This window comes from Triticum urartu, chromosome 3A, assembly GCF_056163025.1.
Source record: "Triticum urartu cultivar PI428250 chromosome 3A, HENAU_Tu73, whole genome shotgun sequence".
In the NCBI taxonomy this organism is placed as follows: Eukaryota; Viridiplantae; Streptophyta; class Magnoliopsida; order Poales; family Poaceae; genus Triticum; species Triticum urartu.
The window spans coordinates 568,665,454-568,671,453 of record NC_141875.1 but is presented as its reverse complement, the minus strand read 5'-3'; positions in this window follow the sequence as shown (position 1 = coordinate 568,671,453).

The window sequence follows — 6,000 nt, the reverse complement described above, 5'->3', positions numbered from 1 at the left end:
AAGCCAAGGATTGGGAAGCCTTCTGCTCAAAGAATCTGTATGAGGTTCCCATTGCTCCCCGCTGGACCACTGTTCAGTTCCGGAATGAGATGCAAGTGCGGATTGTTCATGAACTCTTTGAGCACAACAAGAACAGATATGCCAAGCAGTGGACAATTGATTTTGATCATTGGAGAAACAACATGGAGTATTTTGGTGAGGCACTAGCTCTCTGCGAGGAGTTTGATCTTGTCAAGATCATGTCAGTCAACTGTGACTTTGATGTTCAACTTATCCATCAGTTCTATGCCACGGTTCATTTTGGGGAAGATGATGCGCGCACTCTCACCTTCATGTGTCGCGATGAATTGTTTCACGTTCCTTGGAGGGCTTTCTGCAATGCTATTGGGTACGAGGATACCGGTTTGGAAGGAAGGGGTGGCATTCGCCCTCATGATTTTCCTGAGTCCATGCCTAAGGAGAAGCTTGCCCCTCTGTACATTCGGGGCCGTGGGATTATTGGAGAATCCAAGGATTTGGATAAGGTCTATGACATCATTCACCGAGTGTTCCGCAATGTGCTCTTGCCCAAGGTGGGCAATCAAGATGAGATTCATGGCTATCTGGTTGATTTGATGGTTGCTATGAAGACCATGGTGGGGACAGGGGCAACGTTTGATGTGTCAAATTGGCTGTGGCATGAGATGTACAACATGGTCATCTACCGTAAAGTCCCAATCTACGCTCCGTTTGTCATGTGCTTTCTGAACTCTGTGTGGGCTGTTCGTCGTCCTAGAGAGCTCCTCACTTCTCCAGACAACCTCACTGTTCATGAGGTCAAGCTCCTTAAGAAGAAGAAGCATGCCAAGCCTCGCTTCCCTGAACATGCTCCTGAGGATGTCTATGCTACTTCTGACGATGAGGACTTTGAGCTGGAGCCAGGGTCCAAGCCTTCGTGGGTGGCCACACTTACTGCCAAGGTGAAGAAGACTTTTTGTCTCCAGGCTGACATCCAGAAGAAGATGTATGAGGCACATGTCAATGAGAAGCTTGCACGGCGTCGCCAAATTGCAATGATGAAGCACCTCAACATGCAGGTTTAGAGTGGCTCTGAGAAGAGCATCACCCCAGAGGAGCGTTGGATCTCTACCCATAGCACCTGGACTGATGATGAAGCCCCTCCCCAGCCATCATCCTCGTTTGCAGCAGCTGACAATGCCATGGAAGAATCTGATCACGACGACGATGACGACTTTGATGATGAAGATCCAGATGCGACCGAGGAGTCAGAGGAGGACGCCTAAGCTTTGGGTCGCTAGCTTCGCTCTTTTCCTTTTTGGTGTCTTGATGCCAAAGGGGGAGAGGGTTCTATAGGTCTTGGGGATTTGCTTTTTTCCTCTTGTTCTCGTGTTTTGTGTTTGTTTGTGGACTTGTTTCGTTCCGTGCTGTGTGTGAGACTTGTTACTCCGTTTCCCTTTCTGTTCGTAGGTCATTTTCGCTATTATTGCCTCTAAGTATTTTATTGTCTATCCTTTTGAGCTCAGAGTGATGAGTCTATAAAATCTAGGGGGAGTCTAGTCCTGAAAGTGTGCCCATGCTTTCTAACAGCTAGTACTTGTTGGGGCACACATTCAGGGGGAGTTCCGTCTAGATTTCATTGACTTATCTCTTGCAAATCGTGTTGTTGTCATCATCCACCAAAAAGGGGGAGATTGAAAGGGCATTTCCCTACTTTATGTTTTGGATGATGATGACAACCCTTTGTGGTCTAATCGTGTGCTATATGTTTCAGGTTCTCGATGCTTAGGCTTACATCGGATTGCTTTTGCCTCTCGAAGGAAAAGATCGAAGACGTGTCCTCTACGCTTTTATTTTCTTTGGTCGTAGAGTACCCGTACTATCAAGAGGGAAGCCTCATTAGGAAGCTCTGGGGGAATCAGTTCATGTACACTTTTCTCACCCTCTCTTTGCCTTCCTCAGGTGTGTGTGAGAGAGAGAGTTTTCCTTGCCTCGTCCCCTCTTTCCTGCTCACTGTTTCTGCCCAGCGGTTGTACCGCTCTCTGGAGCGGTTGTACCGATGGGTCTTGTCGCTCACCAGCTTTGCTCGAGCGGTTGTACCGCTGCCTCCGGGCGGTGGTACCGCCACCATGCTCTGCAACAGCTGGGGCGGTGGTTCCGTCCATGCGCCGCTCAAGTACCGCTCTCGCTTCTGGTTTGATGCGGTTCTTGGGCGGTAGTGGCCCGGTTGGTCCGGTCGTTCCACGATGACCGGTACCACCGATGGTCCGAGCGGTTCTTTCGCTCGGAACTTAGCCGCCCAAGAGCTCAAGGCCATGCAGTTATTCCGGCCAGGCACCGCCCAAGTACCGGTCAAGCTCCTGTTTTGATGCGGTGGTTGTGCGGTAGCCAGGCGGTTAGTCCGGTTATTTTCTTAGCCGGTACTACCGCCCGCCTGTCCGGTTGTACCGCTTGGTAGGGTTCTGCAGTTACACCGTGAGTCCCGGTTGTACCGGGACGAGGACCGGTTGTACCACTGCAGTGCAAAAAACGCAGTAACGGTTGGAAATGTGGGTGACTATTTAAGGGAGCTTCTCCCACCTACCACTCCCACCTTTGACCTATCTCACTCCACCATTAATGCCCTTCAAGCTCTCTTGCCCGATCTCTCTCTCTAGCCACTCAAACTTGTTGATTTGCTAGGGATTGAAGGAGGAGACCTAGATCTACACTTCCACCAAAGGATATTTGCTTCCCCCATGCTTTCTTGTGTGGATTTTGTTACTCTTGGGTGTTTGAGCACCCTAGACGGTTGAGGTCACCTCGGAGCCATATTCCATTGTGGTGAAGCTTCGTGGTCTTTGTTGGGAGCCTCCAATTAAGTTGTGGAGAGAGCCCCAACCTTGTTTGTAAAGGTTCGGTCGCCGCCTCCAAGGGCACCAATAGTGGAATCACGGCATCTCGCATTGTGTGAGGGCGTGAGGAGATTACGGTGGCCCTAGTGGCTTCTTGGGGAGCATTGTGCCTCCACACCGCTCCAACGGAGACGTACTTCCTCTCAAAGGGAAGGAACTTCGGCAACACATCCTCGTCTCCACCGTCTCCACTCTTGGTTATCTCGTGCCTTTACTTGTGTAGCTTATTTGTTTCATATATCTTGCTTGCTTGTGTTCCTATTCGTGTTGCATCATATAGGTTGCTCATCTAGTTGCATATCTAGACAACCTACTTTGATGCAAAGTTTAAATTGCTAAAGAAAAGCTAAAAATTGTTAGTTGCCTATTCACCCCCCCCCCTCTAGTCAACCATATCGATCCTTTCAGTATGTCACCTAGCGGTGCATCAAGGACATAATTCTTTTGTGCATCAATGAGGATAACCCTCAGATCACGGACCCAATCTGCATCATTGCTACTATCATCTTTCAACTTATTTTTCTCTAGGAATATATCAAAAATAGGGGAGCTATATCGCGAGCTATTGATCTACAACATAGATCTGCAATACTATCAGGACTAAGTTCATGACAAATTAAGTTCAATTAATCAAATTACTTAAGAACTCCCACTTAAATAGACATCCCTCAAGTCATCTAAGTGATACGTGATCCAAATCAACTAACCCAATGTCCGATCATCACGTGAGATGGGGTAGTCATCAATGGTGAACATCTCTATGTTGATCATATCTACTATATGATTCATGTTCGACCTTTCGGTCTCCAGTATTCCGAGACCATGTCTGTACATGCTAGGCTCGTCAAGTTTAACCCAAGTATTCTGCATGTGTGAAACTGTCTTACACCCGTTGTATGTGAACGTAGAGTTTATCACACCCGATCATCACGTGGTGTCTCGAAACGACAAACTTTCGCAACGGTGCATACTCAGGAAGAACACTTTTACCTTGAAATTTAGTGAAGGGATCATCTTATAATGCTACTGTCGTTCTAAATAAAATAAGATGCATATAAGATAAACATCACATGCAATCAAAATATGTAACACGATATGGCCATCATCATCGTGTGCTTTTGATCTCCATCTCCAAGGCATGTTATGATTTCCATCGTCACTGGCTCGACACCTTGATCTCCATCGTTGCGTCGTGGTCGTCTCGCCAACTATTGCTAACTCATAGCGATAAAGTAAAGCAATTACATGGCGTTTGCATTTCATACAATAAAGAGACAACCATAAGGCTCCTGTCGGTTGCCTGATATCTTACAAAACATAATCATCTCATACAATAACGTATGTCACATCATGTCTTGACCATATCACATCACATCATACCCTGCAAAAACAAGTTAGACGTCCTCTACTTTGTTGTTGCAAGTTTTATGTGGCTGCTACGGGTTTCTAGCAAGAACCTTTTTACCTACGGCAAAAACCACAATGACGATTCGTCAGGTTTTCTGTTTTAACCTTATTCAAGGACCGGCTGTAGTCAAATTCGATTCAACTAAAGTAGGAGAAATAGACACCCGCCAGTCACCTTTATGCAAACCTAGTTGCATGTCAGTCGGTGGAACCGGTCTCATGTGCGTGGACATGTAAGGTTGGTCCGGGCCGCTTCATCCCAGAATACCGCCGAATCAAAACAATACGTTGGTGGTAAGTAGTATGACTATTACCGCTCACAACTCTTTGTGTTTTACTCATGCATGTCATCTACGCATAGATCTGGCTTTGATGTCACTACTGGGAAACGTTACATGGAAAATAAAAAATTTCTATGCACACGCAAGATATATCCATGGAGATACATAGCTATGAGAGGGGAGAGTGTGTCTGCGTACCCTCATAGACCGTTAAGCGGAAGCATTTATCACACGGTTGATGTAGTCGTACTCTTCGCGATCCGATTACGATCCAACCGATCTAGTGCCGAACGGAAGGCACCTCTGAGTTAGCACACGTGCGGCTCGATGATGTCTCCTCCTTCTTGATCCAGCAAGCGGGAGAGGAGAAGTATATGGGATCACAACCAACACGACGGCATGATGGTGATGATGGTGGTGGAGTACCGACAACGCTTCGCTAAGCGTCGACGGGACGAGGCGGTGGAACTATTGAGTAACGGGAGAGGAAGGGGCGCCAAGGGCTTTGTGTGTCCTCTTGGGACGCCCCTCCCCTTTATATATAGGTGGGGGCGTGGGAAACAGCCCTCCAAGCCCTAAGGCGCAACTAAGGGGAGAGGACTTGGACTCCAAGTCCAATCCTATTCCTACCAGGACTCCCTTTTTTGCCCTCCCTAGCCATATGGGCTTTTGAGGACTTGGTGCGCCTAGCCCAATAAGGCCAAGGAGCCTCCCCACAACCCATTCTAGCCCTTGGGTTGTGGTGGACTCACTTGTGGACTTCCGAATCCCTATGGAATCCTCTGGAACTTTCTAGAAGCTTCCCGGTACAATACCAAAAAATGCACCTTTTTCCGGAACCCAAAATATGACTTCCCATATATAAATTTTTACCTCTTGACCATTCCGAGACTCCTAGTGATGTTCGGGATCTCATCCGGGACTCCGAACAACATTTGGTTACCACTCATCAAATATCCCAATACTACTCTAGCGTCAACGAACGTTAAGCGTGCGACCCTGCGGGGTCGGGAATTATGTAGTCCTGACTAAGACACCTCTCTGATCAATAACCAATAGCGGGACCTGGATGCTCATATTAATTCCTACATATTCCACGAAGATCTTTTATCGGTTGAACCTTTATGACAACATACGTAATTCCCTTTGTCTGTTGATATGTTACTTGCCCGAGATTCAATCGTCGGTATCTCTATACCTAGTTCAATCTCGTTACCAGCAAGTCTCTTTACTCGTTCTATAATACATCATCTTGCAACTAACTTAGTCACTTTGCTTGCAAGCTTCTTGTGATGTGTATTACCGAGAGGGCCCAGAGATACCTCTCTGATACATGGAGTGACAAATCTCAATCTCGATTCACGCCAACTCAATAGACACATTTGGAGATAACTGTAGAGCATCTTTATGATCACCCAGTT